Here is a 10,328-nt window from a genome sequence, read left to right on the forward strand (position 1 = left end):
TTGCCAATCTCTGTGGATACGATCCCACTCCACTGTGGGTTATTACTTGACGATAATTTTGGTGTGCTTGCCAAAAGAACGGATTCACAAAATTTATAATGGGGTGTGAATTCCGGTCATCAAACAATAAAGGAACATGAAAACACAAATTGCATTAAAGGAAAATGGAAGAACAAAAGTGCATCAACGTAAAAGTAGAGAATTACAAGAATTAAATGCTAAACTAGAGAGAAGAGATGTAGAAGAAGAATAATTACAAGAGGAAAAGTAAATCAAAGCATGAATTAAACCTAGATCTAAGAAATCCTAATCTAGATCTGACCTAATCCTAATTCTAGAGAGAAAAGAGAGCTTCTCTCTCTAGAAACTAACTTTCCCTCCAAAACTAAACTAAACTAAAACTAATGGTAACTAGCTTGTCGATCCCTCTTCATTCCTTGTCGCCCCCAGCGGATTGCCTTTAAGTGAGTCACGTGCGAGCACCGACGCGTACGTGCCATATATGCATACGCATCGCTTGACCATTTCCCATCCACGCGTACGTGCCATGTATACGTACGCATCACCATGTGACCTCACAATCCACGCGTGCGCATCTGCTGCACCTGCGCGTCGATCTCAGCATCCCAAATCCTTGTTTCTTCATGAGTTATCCACTTGCATGCTTTTCCTCTTCATCCCTTTGATCCATTCGTAGCCCTTCCAATCTGAATTCACTAACAAACATATCAAGGCATCTAGTGGAATCCAAGGTGAATTAAATTTAGCTAATTATGGCTTAAAAAGCATGTTTTCACACTTAAGCGCAAATTAGGAGACATTCATGAAACCATGCCATTTTCTTGGATAAATGTGAGAAAAGGTGATAAAATCCTCTAGATTAAGCACAAGATAAACCCTAAAAATGGGGTTTATCAACCGCCCCTAATCCATTATCGCCTCCACCTTTGATGGGTCTACTGCTATCCCCTGTTTACTCACCACGTAACCCAGAAACTTCACCTCACTCTTCCAAAATCCACATTTGGACAGTTTCGCATAGAGCTTCTTTTCCTTTAGTATCTGCAATACGGTCCTCAAGTGTTCTGCATGCTCTTCTTCAGTCTTGGAGTAAATCAGTATGTTGTCAATAAAGACAACAACGAACTTATCCAGAAACAGACGGAAAACTCTGTTCATATAATCCATAAACACTGCAGGAGCGTTTGTCAACCCAAAAGACATTACAATGTACTCGTAATGACCACAATGAGTCCTGAAAGCGGTCTTAGGGATATCCTCACTCACTAGCTTTTTCGAATGCAATAAATGAATGAGTTGCTCCCGAATCAAATAAAGCTTTTAAAGTTTGACCAGCCATTTCACAGTTACCTCGGATAAGTGTCTCGGATCCCTCGGCACCTATAGCTGAGGTGGTGAACACCCGACTAGACTGCTGTGCTCTCCCTGCACCTTGTTTCTACTTCTCCGGATAGTTTGCAGCTTTATACCCCGCCTTACCACAAGAATAGCACAAGCCCCACCCGGCCTTGCACGGGGCTCCTGGATGGTGACTTCCGCACTTAGCACAAGCTTGCTTGTTCTGAGGCTACTTCCCAAATCTCCTCCCCTGAGAGTTGTTGTTGTTGGGCCTCCTGAAATTGTTCTAACCCTGAGTCTGGTGTGATCCAGAACTTTCCCGCTTGAAAGGCAGACCTCTAGAAGCAAAGCTCTTCCCTTGGTTTTGTGGGAATGGTCCCTATGGCTTCCTCTCTCTGTAGCCGCCTTCTTCACACACTCTTCAACAACCCTGCTCTTGTTCACCAACTCTGAGAAAGTTCTAATCTCCATTGGTTCCACTGAGCTGAAGATATCGCTCCGGAGTCCTCCTTCATACTTAATGCACTTCTATTCCTCAAAGTCTCCCAGAGCTCCCTGACACATACGGAAAAACCTGAACAGCTCCTCAAACTTGTCAGTGTACTCAGATACGGACATAGCACCCTGCATTAGCTGTAGTAACTTGAGTTCCTTAGTTGTCCTGGCAGACGTTGGAAATTACTTCTTATAGAACTCCTCCTGGAAGGCATCCCAAGTGATAGGGTCATCACCCTACTGTTGGAGACGTCAAACTCCTTGCCACCAATGCGATGCTTCCCCAATGAGCAAATAGGTAGCGAATTCAACACACTGCCCTTCAGATACCATCTGTGCTTGCAGTGCTCGCTCCATAGCCTGAAACCAGGTATCGGCTTTAGTCAGACTAGTGGATCCTTTGAACTTAGGTAGATTAACCTTCAAGAAGGTTGCCAGTGTCATCAGGCCCTAAGCTCCACTTCCATCATTGCCATGGTTGTTCATCTGTTGCCCAAGAGCCTCAACAGTGGCTTGCATAGCAGCAGCCATGTTCTCCAACGCCGGCATAAAGTTCACTGGGTTGTTTGGGTTGATACCTGGCCTCCGAGCGTTAGTACAACCTCTCCCACGACCTCGACTGCGTCCGAGCCGCCATATGATTCCTATACACACCAAACAATCGATATTAAGTTGATCAGTCTCAATATTGAAAGTTTAGTGCTTCAAAGTCCCAAATGCATGCTCATGAATGTTTATGCCATTTATATCAAGTAGATATCCTAATAGCACATAACACACACACACACACAGAGAATGCAGAGAAGCATAGTCAGTCCGTCCCTTAGACTCCACAGGAATGAACTGCTCTGATACCATAATGTAACACCCTACCATACAGAGTCTTATGCTTAAGTCATAAAACAGAGATGGCAAGGTATTACGACTTCTAAAATAAAATTTAGTATGTATAGTAGTGTGAAAAATGATTATAACTAGGAGCCTTTGGAGAAAAAGGGGTAAAGAAAATCGATAATCTGAAAGGCGCAGCACTCCGATCGATAACATAATGTAGCGGATAAAGGAATAAGCTAACGCGAGATTATATATATATAAAGGAGTGCCAAAAACATGAATATCAAAACTCAAGATCCGGTTGCGAAGATAACTGGTCCGAGCGTAGAAGTATATACATAAATATATAAAGCAAGGAACCCAAAGGAAACCCAAAGGACAAATTACAAAACCTATTCTCCAAAACAACCTCTAAGAAGAGTCAACACAGTATGTATTATTTAGTGGAGATAATAAGTATCTAAGAGAAAACAAAAAACCGAAGTAAAGTCCCGAGAACCAAGGATCTTCGCTAATCCAGAAGTCTCTAGCATGCCTCAGCGAGGAGCCTCATGTCTTACATTTGAAAACCAAAAAATCCGCATGGGTGAGAATCGAAGGTTCTCAGTATGGTAACAGTGCCCACATATCTAACATGAAATGTCCTGGGAAAGCCGAAGGCAACCCTAGAACTTCCAACAGATAATCAAACCTTATAAACAGACTAAACCATAAATGGCAACTGGCTAAAGATCTTCAGTCTAACTAATACTTCCCTTTCCAAATCCTTCAGACCTCTCAACTGCCAGCAGTAATATAATATGGCAAACACAATTATATCAGACAAGGAGATATATAAATAGGAACGAAATACGGCATTTAGACAATTAGCAAGTAATATGCAGTCAATTAGGCAATTCCAAACAATTCACATAATATGCATATGATATATGCCTGTCCTAATGGCTGATGAGTCTCATCTGTCGGTTATAAAGCCAACCCGACAAGTCTTGGTAGCTAACCATTGGACTGTCCCTCTGTCGTGCATCCCCAACTCGAGTTATACTCAGCATAAATCATAATTCATATCCAACACCCTCACTGGTGTATATTCACGGGGGCGAGCTCATCCAGAACTTTCACAGTGTCCGGTCACACTTACGAAATAGGGTCAGCAGAGTATCGAGTCTCCACCTGGAGCACGTGGTGCCTAGCCACTGCTTTCTCCCAGGGAAACTCGTATCTCAGATAGTGAAAGTGCAACATTCACATTTCATTCAATGAGCATATATGCAATCATACTCAGCCATAATTCAATAATGGCTCTGCCGTAATTTGACAATAGCTCAGCCATCCGGCTCATAATTCAATCTATGACCATCCAATGTATTAATAAATACAGCCCTTCGGCTCATGGCGCATGAAGCACTTCCACTGCCATCCTCCGTATCTCATACAATCATCTTTGATCATCATTGATCATTAGTTCTCCCCTTTCTTCATTCACAAGTTACCACATTCCCTAGCTCCTTCCCCATTGCTAGGCATATCATAATAATTTAAGACATAAGGGGTGAGATTAGACACTTAGAAGTCTGAAATTTGGCTTCGAAAACTCAAAAATTAACATTTGGGGTGAAAACATCGTCACGCGTACGCGTCGCCCACGCGCACGCTTGGAAAGCCACAAGTCATTGTGACACGTATGCGTCACCCACGTGCACGCATGGATGAGAGAAAAGCCAAGCGATGCCTGTGCGTCAACCACACGTACGTGTGGGTGCGATTTATGCCCCACGCACAAAACCAGTGCAATTTTCGCACAACTCTCGGGAAATTTGGCTGGGCAATTGAGTTGGCACATCGACGTGTACTCGTCGGCCAGGCGCACGTGTGGGTAGTAAAAATTTGAAAATGACGCGTGCGCGTCGGCCACGCTTACACGTGGGAGTGCGTTCTGCCAAAAATTTTACTAAGTTAAAAAAGCTGTAGAATTCACAATTTCAAACCCCAATCTTCCGACGGACATAACTTCTTCGTTTCAAATCATTTTTCACCCGTTCTTCAAACAGCATAAACATCCCGGATCCACTTTTATTAATAAATAAGTTTGGCACAAATTGGGGATCCGGAGCCCAAGTTATGCTCCATCAAAGTATGCCCAAAAAATCACATTTTCATACAAAACTACCAAGTGCCATTTTCAAAACAAACCAATTTCAACCCTTTTCAAAACCAACCAAAACATACCAAAAATCGAACTCAAGCCTCCTCAACTCATACATTAAATTTTTTTTATCAAATTCACAAACCACCATTCCACTATTTTAACCCATCTCAATCAAATAACTCAATTTCAAACACATTATCATGTCATGTATTCTTCCTCATCCCAATTTCCAACAACACTATTTCCAATCAACCATCATTACATATAATCAATATCACCCTCACCATCAACATGGTTTCACCCATAATTCAACCTCAATCAATCATCAAGCATATATCAAAACATGCATACCTCTCATGCATCATACCATCAAAACATCAATATTCATAATCAGATATATGACCACACAATATATCTCAACCATTCAACAACATCAACAATTCAATTCCTATCTTAGGGCCTCTAGCCTAAGTTTTCAAAACACATTACATTTTAGATACAAGAAACCGAGACCATACCTTAGCCGATTTCTCCGCTCAACCCGGAGCACTTCCAAATCACTTTTCCACAAGCTCTCAAGGCTTTAACACCTCCAAGAATAGATTTTTAGTGCACCAAAGCCCTTTTCCAAGCTTTCCAAAACCTCAATTAAGCTTCAATATTCACATACACATTATCTAAGCCACCAATATCACATCCAAACACAACAACTCAATACCCAAACATCATAAACCAACAAATCCACTAGGATTGAGAATCTTACCACACCCAAAGATCAAGGAGACGAGTAATCCTCTCCTTTAAGCTAGTTGGGTCTTATAACATCAAGGAGCACAAAATCTCAACACTTTTCACCCAAAAATTCGAAATTAAGGGCTGAGGAACTGAGATAAAATCGTGGCTTACCTCAAGAATAAAAAAGTGGGTTTTGTAGAGCTTATTGTGGTGAACGCGTGGCCATAAATGGTGCGGCAATCGGAGCTCCGGATCAAAAGTTATGGTGGTTTGAAGATCAAACAAGGGTAGAACTTTGGAAGAGTGTTCTTCCCCCTTTTGCTTTCATTTTCAGCGTGAGTGAGGCTTAGAGAGGAGAGAGAGTGTTGTTTCTAGGGTTTTAGGTTTAGTTTGGTTGGGCCAAGGGCCCAATATGGGTCCGGTTGGCCTGGTTTGGCCCGTTCGGTTCAATCTTGGGCCGATTTCTATAAAATTAGTATCGAAATTCTCGGCTCAATCTCCTCTATCATATTAAACCATAAAAATCACATTTTTGGCTTTCTAGAATAAATTCTAATTTATGGGTTAATTAGTCATTAATTAACCGGGTTTTACAAAATTCATCTCCCTTTTAGTTCTTTTACTATTGAATCAAACTGATAACTACTAATACCTTAAACCAATATTTTCTCAAACTCTTTCCATTGGTTTCAAAACCCAAGTCACTTCTTAATATAAATTTATAACTCAAACTTTGAATATAAAACCTTTTTCTCAAAATGAGTAAATATGTAACTATATCTTTTTCAACATAGGATCGTTTCCCCAAAATAGATTTATAAATCAGGTTTTCAAAACAAAAGCACTTTTTCCTTAAAATTTGACTTCACCACCCTTACGAGCTCTTTCACTTTTATAATTTCTCGACAGTTTACCAACCTTTCATCAACATTTAATCACTATCATACACCAACACCAGAATCAATTACCATTCACTTCAACAACCATAAATTCCAGCATCAATCACAATATCTATTCAAACTCAATTCATAAAATTCAGTTCATATTTCAATTTAATAAGCAACACCAAATTTATCAACTTTCACAATCACAACACAACCATTTCTCACAAATTAGACATACAAACTACGAATAAATTATGTACAATTACTCAATAAACTTTTTGGCATTCTTAAATTAAAAACTGTTAATTTTAAAACAAAATCCCTTACCTTTGTATGAATCAAAACAATGGAAACTCCGGAGAATCTTTCTGACTGAGTTGCTAAAGAGAAAACATCAGAAATCGTCTGTGCCTTCTGGAACTCCAATTGGCCAAACTGAAGGGAAAGAGGAGCTATGTCACCGTCAACTTCTACTGAACAAAAATAACACCAATGTAACACCCTAACTATCAAAATGCCACGCTTCTGGCTGTGCCACTCTGATAGCTCGGGTATTAGGACAACTCTTAAAATATTTAATACTAAAATATGAGCCTGTTTAAAACTTAAACCTAATTTTTCACAACATACATCCATACTAATATCAATACTTACAAAGGATACATATTTATACATATACATACATATTAATTTACAAGCATCTCATATCAAAATTCTATCCCTCTTACAAAACTTGCAAAGTTAAAGGCGAGGGAAACATAAATACTAAAACAATACAAAAATATCGTCTAACAGAAAAGAAATAAGCTCTTCCGAACTTTGTCGTCCGTAACCTAAAAAAGAAAAGACCTCTAGGGGAGTGAGAACATCATCCTCGAAAGGATTCTCACTATTGCTGAATTACTATAATAGGATATGCGAGATAAAATCATTATAATGATTAATAACCGCCTTATGCCTCTTTTCAAAACCAAAGATTTAATATCAAATTTCTGAAATCCTTTTTGAAAGAGACAACTGTCAATTCTTCAAAATCCAAAACCCTTTCGAAAAGTCTTTCCTAGACAGTAAGAATGACCAAGCGGTTCCATGCATAGGTTCATTAAGTCTATGTTGAACTAGTTTAGTTTTTCATACTTTTCTAGACCAAAAACACAAATCAAACACGGCCTTCGGCCCACCTCATGATCAACCACGGCCCTAGGCCCAAACAATCCAAACAACAACCAGTCGCCACAATCCAACAGAGTTTCAGTAGCAAACACAAGTAGGAAAGTTCAAGCACAAACAAATAGTTACTTCAAGTAGAACAATTAGCAGTTAACCACAATTAATCACAAAGAAAAGCCAAGTACAATATGCACACCCAAACAATGTCACATAGATGCATATGATGAATGCCTGTCCTAGTGGCTGATGAGTCTCATCTGTCGGTTATAAAGCCAACCCGACAAGTCCTGGTAGCTAACCATTGGATTGTCCCCCTGTCGTGCATCCCCAACTTGAGTTATTCACAATCATAATCATAATCACACAACAGCCACACTGGTGTTTATCCACGGGGGCGAGCTCATTCGGAACTTTCACAGTGTCTGGCCACACTTACGACATAGGGTCAGCAGAGTATCGAGTCTCAACCTGGAGCACGTGGTGGCTAGCCACTGCTTTTAGCCAGGAAAACTCGTATCTCAGATAATTGGAAGTGCAACAATCACTTTATCAACTCATCAATAATCATCCATATTCATACTCAGCCATCCGGCTCATAACATATTCCACAATCAGCCATAATTCTTTATCATATACAGCCATTCCGGCTCATAACATAATAGCACTTCCACCATCCAACATCATCAAACTTATAAAATCATCATTCAAGCCATAAATCGCTTTTTTCTCAAATCACTTAAGTTTGAAATCAAAAATCAATTCTTTCCAGCCTTGGCTTTAAAATCCTCCATTCCTCAAATCATTTCAGGCTTATAAGCTACTTTTCCCCAAATGTAAATTTCTCTTTTTAAAACATGGTTACTGAGCACGTGATGGCTAGCCATTCTCCACAACATCTTTCCAAACATTTCAAAAACCACGCCAGATCAATAGCCCTTTCCGAGAGATTCAAAATCATTCATTCTAAAATAGGATTCACTAACAAAGGTTCCTCAACATAGCCTCAAGTTCTTTCAAAGTCACTAAAACTTCTATAACTGAAACCTTTAAGTCAAATTCAAACAACATAAACCGTGTTTAAGTCAAATCCAAGAAAACATAAACTCCTTCCACCCTTTAAACAGACTTAAAACATAATTCTCTTTCAAATGACTTACCCCCAAAATATAATGCTTTTCATAGGAAACAAAACTAAGGCATAACCCTCTTTTCAAAGATTCTTTTCAAAACATAATTTTATCACTTTCATAAATAATTCAAGTGAGGATAATAAAAATCTTAAATTCACAATTCTCCAAGTAAAATAGTAAAGGTCGTAAAGTCTCGAATTCTATAGGAATTTCGACAGCACCTCCCCTAAAATTTGGACTTTGCCACCCTTTCCGGGTCCCAACCAAACCATTCCACAACCCCTTCCACGGGTTCAAAATCAAATCAGTTTCAAATCAAACTATTTTCGAAAATTCGTGTCATTTTCATCTATCAAGAAAACAAATTCAAACTCAATTCATTTCCAACAGATTAAACTTGATTTCAACAACTTTTAAAAACCAACTTTAAAGAAGCACTTCAAGAACAGTCGGTTTTACAAAACCGAATAATAATGCAGTCAAACAAGCATTCATATTCATCCAAGACAACCAACATTACAAAAGACTTATACAATCACTCAAGGATACATTTTTACCACATAATATCCATGTATAATAATTCCAATTTATAAAATTTATTTTTCTGAAAAGGCCCCTACCTCGATACGCGAAACCATAGCCCAAATTCCTCACAGAGTTCTTTTCGCCTCAACCCAAATTGATGGCAACTAAAACCTTGGCTCCGCTTGCTCTCTCAAAAGCAGAAACAGCTTCAAACACCACAAGCAGACACGAATTCTAACTCCTAAAACCATTAACATCACAAATACTTTATTACACAGAACAGAACACTAATGTAGGGGCTTTCAAAAATGAAATACTTACTGAACTAGCGAAATAAAGCAGCGGCGGTTTCTGAACCAGTTTGGCAGCGGCCCCAGCAACCACTTCAAGCGACAGCGGCAACCAGACTCCGGCGATGGTGATTAAAACCCACATATAGAGACGATAAAGTTTTCGGAATCTTAAACAAATGAAAACCAAACTCAAAAATCCTTACCGGCAGAGTTTTCCGGCGACGACAGTGGAGTTTCGAGCCGCAGAAGCGGTGGTGGCTGGTGCAGGTCTCCCCTCTCTCTCCTCTGCTCCCGTGCTTTCTCTCTCTCTCTCTCTCTCTCTCTCTCTCTCTCTCTCTCTCTCTCTCTCTCTCTTACTCTGTGTGACCTGACGGCCTCCTTCTCGACAGCACGGCGGCGGCAGGTCAGCAATGGCGGCGGCAGCAGCACCACCCTTCCCATGTGCGCACACGCGTGCTCTTTCTTTCTCGCGTTGGGCTCCTGCCTCGCATCCCTCTCGTTCATAGTTCTATCTCTGACGCAGCTCAATGATGATCGACGGCAACTACCAGAGCTCTAGCGACGGTGACGAGGTGTGGCAGCCAAGCGGCACCTCCTTCTTCTTCCCTGCGCGCTCCTTTCGCCCTCGGTCTTCCTCTTTCTACCCGATCTCTCTCTCTCTCTCTCTCTCTCTCTCTCTCTCTCTCTCTCTCTCTCTCTCTTCCTTTGATGTGCAATGGTGGCGGCAATGGCGTGGAACACGGCGGCACAGTGC

This window comes from Arachis ipaensis, chromosome B8, assembly GCF_059453495.1.
Source record: "Arachis ipaensis isolate K30076 ecotype BB chromosome B8, ASM5945349v1, whole genome shotgun sequence".
NCBI classification, from domain to species: domain Eukaryota; kingdom Viridiplantae; phylum Streptophyta; class Magnoliopsida; order Fabales; family Fabaceae; genus Arachis; species Arachis ipaensis.